At 33.2% G+C, this 7,547-nt stretch overlaps 1 long non-coding RNA gene across 1 annotated transcript; it reads right to left on the bottom strand.

Moving 5' to 3' along the window:
• Positions 1–6,231: 6,231 nt before the first annotated feature.
• On the bottom strand, positions 6,232–7,304 carry LOC107894901 (uncharacterized). The gene is made up of 2 exons (XR_001683313.2): positions 6,869–7,304; positions 6,232–6,649 (listed from the first exon to the last, which is right to left on the bottom strand). It is a non-coding gene; the product is annotated as an uncharacterized lncRNA (long non-coding RNA).
• Positions 7,305–7,547: the final 243 nt, after the last annotated feature.

The following is a 7,547-nucleotide window of genomic DNA, read 5'->3' as shown; positions in this document are numbered from 1 at the left end:
TGTAATAAGATGTTAAAAGCCACTTTTGGATGAGGAACTAGGAGGCTGTTCACTTTTATTGTATTATTATCTTTTTAGCTTTCTATTTAGCTTATTATTCCTTTATAAGGTTTAGTTTTAAGTTTTTTCTGGTTTTAACGTTAGTTTGTTAGTTTTCACTATAACTTGGTTTTATTTACATTTTAGTACTTCAACTCTCTTTGTATTTTCAGTTTAATCCTTAGTCATTAATATAACTGAACTCCATTTTCTTTTCTTCGATAAAAAATTAAACTTTAGTTTGTTTTTAACCACCATTGTTGCCTCATTCATCTTCTTCAAGCAACAATCAAGAAAATTTTAAGATTTCTTTAACCTTTTTTATGCTTATTTTAATGTATGATTTGAATGTTTATTGGGTTTTTTTTGTATAGAAATGATGTTAGTAACTAAGTTTATGGTGGTTTGTTGATTGAAATGTTGCTTGGTTTATTTTTGGTACATGGACTAAATTGAACAAATTTCAAAAATTAGAATTGATGCCTCTAAGGGAACATATAGATAGGTGAGACCTAAAGGAGATCCTATTGAGTACCAATTTCTTTATCCCGAGTTAGTTTGGTGAGGCCGAGAGATAAATGGGACTAAATTGTCTAATTTTGTAAAATGGTGGTCGAGAGGTAAAAATGAGCCAATTAGAAATTTAAGCCTTTTAGATCCCTAATCCAAAGACTAATCAATAATATGGAAGCCAGCCGACCACTTGTGTTTCTTGAATTGTTAATTGTGTAATTTTTCTTGTTTTATAATTTGGTCATTCTTAGTGTTAGGTAGTTGATTCGTGTAATTTACCATTGGTTACGAATTACCGTAATATGGTACTTAACGAGTAGTTAGCTAGACTTCTTATTTACATGCTTGTCGCTTAGGAATCACTTTGTCCTCGAACTCCCTTGGATTTGATCATTGGAAAACTCGAGTGTCCGTTGTAACATTAAAAAAATATTACAATTCGACCTATCACATTTACAGTATACCACCATATTATAATTTTTTTGTGTTGATTCTCAGACACGGTGTATGCATGCTAGGGCACGGTCAGTAAGCATGGACTGAACAATGTCTTAGACCCGAAAAGATGCTACTCTCAACTCCTCTAACCCCACCAACTCCACCAACTCTACCAATTCCTTTTAAGGGAACGACAAAGACCTTGCTAACACTGAGCTCCCTTCAAACCAAACTCTTTCTCCTAGCACTTAGATGATGACCCACCCAGTTGTTACTCCTCTTAAGGTTTTTCCTTAGCTCATGGCTTCCCTCAACATCCCTTTCTCCACTCATTTAATTGATTTTGCTATTGCCGTAGTTGTGCCACTGATTGCCCTAGACACTCAAATCTTGCATGGAACTTCTCTTCGAGATCTTAGAGACCAAGTCTTGAGCCAATATATTTCCAGTCTAGATACTTTCCAATCTCACCACACTGTGTCTATTGTACGCCCAAATTAGACATCCTAGCAAAAACAAATATATGCCTCTCAACAGCAAGTCAATGAGATGCAAGAGAAGATGTGTCTTATGGAAAACCAACTCTTGGCCCAACAACACCTATTTTAGGAATAGCAAGAGTGTCAATGCTTGTTGGGCCTGTAGAATGCCTACAACGATTAAATGATAGCAGAGTTGTGTGCAGCTAAAAACACTGCCAATGAGACCAGCTTGTTTGATCCTATCCACTAGAAGATTTTACTCAATTAGTTGTCTATAGAAATCAAAAGGATAGTAATACTAATTAGATTATGGAAGATGTTCGACCAGTTATCCATTCAGACTAAGGAGTACTGACATGCTGTAATTTGATACATCAAATTAGGCTCTCTATTACACTCGAGGAGCTTATTCTCATGCAATTTAGGTGTCTTTTTTTTTTACTTTTGTCGATTTTTAGTTTTTGTTGTTAATAAATGGCTTTTGTTAGTTTTATGTCCTTTTGAGATCCAAATTGGCCAGATGGCGCCATAGGGACCTAAATATATGATTGAGTTGGTGTAGGAAGTCGATAATGGCCCGAACTCGAAGAAATTATCATTTAGAGGGGCGTATAGTGACATTGAGGCCATGAAAGTCGTGATAACCCTAACAGTGTTGAAGTGAAGAAGATTGAGGCAAACTCCAATGATATCGCAATACCAAAGATAGGTATCATGACACTGTGACCCCCAAGACTCCCAATTTCAATTTTAGGTATTGTGATATCGCTGCCTGACGAGAAGAAAATTGACTGCAGGGGTAGTTTTTGTCCAACACCAACACCAATCAAAATACAATGTCTAAGGAAATTTTGGTCTAAAATTTTTGGTTGTAATTAGATGTTAAAAGCCACTTTTGGCTGAGAACTAAAGTGGTTGTTTACTTTTTACTTTTCCTTTCATCTTTTTAGCTTTCTAGTTGTCTTCTAAGGTTTATTTAAGATTTTTTTTAGGGTTTAGTTTAAGCTTTTTTTGGTTTTGATGTTAGTTAGTTAGCTTTTACTGTAGCTTGGTTTTATTTGCACTTTAGCACTCCAAATCTACTTGTATTTTTAGTTTAATCCTTAGCCATTAATATAGCTCAGCTCAGCTCCATTTCATTTTCTTAGATGAAAATCTAAACTTTAGAGTTATTTTTCACCCACATTTGTTGCCATCTTCATCTTCTCCAGACAACCATCAAGAAATCACTAAGATTTTTTTAAACCTTACTTTTGTGCTTAATCTGATGTATGGTTTGAATGCTTATTGGGTTTTTATTTGTATTGGAATGATGGGAGTAGCTAAATTTATGGTGGTTGGTTGATGGTTGTTTGGTTGGTTTTTGGTACAATGATTAAATTCTAAAAACTAGACTAAATTGAATAAACTTCAAAACTTATAATTGATGCCTTTAAAGGAATATATAGATAGGTGAGATTGAGAGATCTTTTTAAACATCGATTAGTTTAGTCCGAGTTAGTTTAGTGAGATTGAGAGATAAAATGGACTAAATCTTCTAATTTGGTAACATGGTGACTGAAAGGTGAAATTGAGCTAATTAAAAGTTTAAGCCTCTTAGATCCCTAATCCAAAGACTAATTAACAACATGGAAGTTAATTAATTGTGTAATTTTTCTTGTTTTATAATTTGGTTCTACATAGTGTTGGGTAACCGATAAGTATAAATTACCCTTGACTATGAATTGTCGTAATATGATACTTAGCTAATAGTTAGCGAGACTTTCCATTTGCATGCTTATTGCATAGGAATCACTTTGTCCTTGAACTCTCTTGGGTTTGATCCTTTGAATGCTTGAGTGTTCCATTGTAACATTAAAAATATTACAACTTGACCTGTCACACTTGTAGTATACCACCCTATTATTGACTATTTTGTATTGATTTTCAGCCTCGATACATGCACGCCGGGGCGTGGTCAAGTCCGCAGCAAAGTAACCTCTATTGAAAAACAGATAGTAGCTTTCAAGTTGAAGTTGCTGCAAAAGGTCAAGGGTTCTAAGTCTTATAAAGCTTTATGGATTTATGCCAATGAACCTTTGACCCCGTCAGTTTTGGTTCATAACCTTTGGCCACCTTTAAATTCCCTAAGTTGTCTTACAGTGGAATAGATGACTTGAAGGACCATTTTGTCCACTACAACAAACATATGAACACACTTGGGGCCTATGATGAAGTTAAAAGCAAAGCCTTCTCTATGACTCTCTCCAACATTGCCTAAAAATGGTATTTTTCGCTCTCACCAGTGCTCATCCATAGTTTCGATTAGTTAGCCTATTATTCATGAACATATTTTTGGCTAACAAGGCCCCTCTGTTATAACACCTCTTACCTGGAATGAACCGATACGTCCCGAGCAAGAGATATCACATTTGGACTCAAAAGGTAACTTAATTTGAGCATCAATTTCAAGACTTCAACTTTACATAAATATACTCATTTGGACTTATTTAAGTCATTTCTAAGATTACTTTAAAGTTTGGTTACAAATAGGTGTCGTTCGGGGCTTATTCGAATCAAAACAAGGTAAATAAGATCCATGTCGTGACACTGCAAAATGGGTGTCGCAATACTAAAAGTAGTATGCTCAATATTGTAACACTAAACTCAGATGTCGTGACATTAGCTTCGGATGTCACAACACTAAAGATTGAATTTCGCGACATTGGAGACATATTACCTAAAACACCTAAAACTAAATATAAACAACCTTCAAACATTCTGTATCATATAACATTCAAAAACATCATTTAACTCATAAGTATATCCATATAAGGGAGATCATTCCAAAGTACAAAATAAGATTAAAAATGCATAACATAGTTTTACAACAACATAACTAATTTACAACAAAAATTTATATGATTCTAACCCTCTATACATGCCACTATATAACTAAAAATCTAAGTTCACAAACTCCTTTGGTGATGTAATGAGGATGAGGTTGGCCACTTCAAATGAGACTTCTCTCAATATTTTCCTACGTGTTAAAAACACGCGTTATGATTGTGACAGCTTAGTAAGTACTATTTTAGCAAGTGAATGAATAAATATTTTTATAATGACCTCAATAATTAGCCATGGATAATATACACAATAAAAATAAGGTTAATCTACACAATTCCACTTACCATACTTTCGTCATTCATACATTTTTCATGTATCTCTCAATTCCGCCAATTATAGACTCGAGTGAACCAAAAGGGTCAATGAACTGAAGTCATAAATACATGAGCATGCTAAAACAAAAGCACTAAAGTGCTAAGTTTAGGAGCACCGGGTGCTAAATTTCACTAGTGCACTAATGTATTCCTAATGGCATGCCATCTATATCCCTCAAGTTCAATACTTTTCTACAAGTGCTTTAAAATTATTGCAAATTCAATTTTCATCACAAGCGCAATCGAGTTTCATACTTTCATATTCATACATAATTTTCCAACACTTACAATTTAGTTCTTTTTTCTTCACATAAATTCACATCAACATTAATCACATTCGTTTACCATTTCAATGGATTATTCACATGCTTATTAAGTTACAAGTAATAACATATAAATTGAAAACTTAATTAAGTAGGAAATAAGTCTAAAGTACTTTCAAATTTTAACCAACTATACTTTCTTGAAACTTTGTCCACTTGTTTTCCTTTGTCTACACCTCTTCCTTCTTATTCCTTGGCTTTCTTTTTATTCTGTATCAGTATCATAAAACATAAGAAACCAAGATACTTATCTCACAACATTTCCATAAATAATTGTAATAAACATGTTACTAAGTACTAAATAATGAAAATGTTAACTTAAAACCTTAGTTTCTCACTTCATCTAAATTTTCTCTCTTCACGCATGAACCCACCACTTTTATTAAAAAATCAAAGCTTACTATGTTGTGGGTAACTTGATTTAGCCAAGGTTTTTAATGGAGATTTGGTGATTTTTAGATTGAAATGGACTAAAGGTGATGGAGGATAAAATTGAAGAGAAAATACAGTTCTCTTCTCCCAAAAATGATGATAATGTAAGAGAGAAAAGAATGATAAAGAACTTTATCCATCTTTTACTTAAAATAATAATAATAATAATAATAATAATAATAAATTAATATAATATAATGTCATAATAATGTAAAATAAAATCTATCTATCATATTTATTCACTAACTCTTGGTAAAATAGCTCTCCATGTCCTCACATATTTCACCATTAATTCAATTTAATCATTTTTACTTTTAATTTCTCACTTTGACCCCAACACTTTGTAAAACCTTATAATTTATTCTATATCTCGAATTAATATCTCTCAATACATAAGTATTTTAAATTTTCTACAGTCTTCTACTACATTCTCTACTAACGCATATAAATCATATTTATTTATTCTAAAAAATTCAACTCATAATTATTCAAAATTATACTACTACGACCAAGGGTTTTTCGATGATGTTACATTTGTAGTCCCCATCATATCTTATGGCCATCCGACAGCGCGAGAATAACTCCCTTTGTGACTTTATGAAGAGATTTAATGTAACAACGATGATCATGAACGGTGTGTCTGATGACTTATGTAATGCTTGTATTTAAGTATTAATAGATATTTATTATTTATAAAAGGTATTTATTAATTAAATAATTATATTATAAGATTTTTATGTGAAAAATAAATAAAAAGTTTGTATTAGCCCAAATTTGACCGGGCCGAAGATAGAATAAAAAGGGTTAAATAAATAAGTATTTATCTATTTTAAAATTCCATATACAGAGTCCAAAAGAATTAAACCCCAGCAGCCCAAAATACACTCGTAGCCCAAATTAAACCAAACCAGGTTACACCCAAGCCTAAATAACAGACCCTAGACTAAAGTGGCCCAAAAGGCCTAAAACGATAAAAACAGATTCAACAGCCCGATCGTCGCCACCAAGCACGCTGTAATTTCTCGTCTCTGTCACCACTAGACTTCAGGCCTCCATCAACGCTAGCAACCTTCCATCACCGAGATCTTCGGGGTATTTGCAAGAAAAGGAAAGAAATCAAAGAAAAAGGCAGCAGATACACTAGAGCAGGAAATGGAAAGAAATCTTCTGATTTCTTTCCAAAATAGGCAGTAGTCTGAGGCTATAAAGCCTTTCGCAAAATCTGTAAATGAAAAGAAAAAGAAAAACAAAAATACAGAAAAAAGATTTTACTAGCAGCTGTATCCATTTAGAGCAGAAGAAATAAAAAAAATAGTTTTTTTTCGTTTCTTACGGTAATCAAATCATTTTTTTATTCTTTTCTTTTTCATCTATTTGTTTTCTGACCTGTATACATTGATTTGAGAAATAATATAAGAAAATAAAAGAAAATGGAGGCTACCTGACGATTGGCGAAGGAAGGGAATGGTTTTTCAAACCCTAGACACCGTGCGCGGTGGTCCTTAGGGCAGCGCGTGAAGCCTACGACCAGGGCGAGGCCTACAGAGGCCAGAGCCCGGAGCTTCTCTCCTTTCTCTCTCTCTTTTAGAGAAAATTTTAGGTTTTTTTATTAAAAAAATTGGTTTTCAAATGAGTTTAAGGCTGAGAAGTTGGCTTATATAGCCTTAACGAAGTGACATCGTTTCATAACCCCAGGATCCGCGCGTTGACCCGATTACCCGGGGAGGATCCGCGCGTTTTTTAGGATTGGGTTAATTACCCAATTGATCCTTCCAGCCTTTTTGTGTTTACAATTAAGTTTTATTTTGTTTATGATTTAACCCTAATATTTTGTCTCAATTGTGATTTAATCCCTAAAGTAGTTGCTTTAAGTCCCAGTTTAAAACGCAGTCGTTTTGGGAATAGGGAAATTTTCCCAATGAGTCCCTTTTGTTTTGCGCTCGTTTTAATTAGGACCTAAATTCAGTTCCATTTCTTTTGAATTCGCCCAGTAATTTTGCTGAATTTTAAATTTAGCCCAATAGATTTATTTTCATTTTATTTTATATTTAAATATTTCATATATTGTAATTTGCTTTTTTTACCCTATTTTTATATTATATATTGAAAAATTATTTTAT

The sequence above is a fragment of the Gossypium hirsutum genome, chromosome A12, assembly GCF_007990345.1.
Source record: "Gossypium hirsutum isolate 1008001.06 chromosome A12, Gossypium_hirsutum_v2.1, whole genome shotgun sequence".
In the NCBI taxonomy this organism is placed as follows: domain Eukaryota; kingdom Viridiplantae; phylum Streptophyta; class Magnoliopsida; order Malvales; family Malvaceae; genus Gossypium; species Gossypium hirsutum.
The sequence above is the reverse complement of the archived record's forward strand: the minus strand, read 5'-3'. Positions and strand labels throughout refer to the sequence as shown.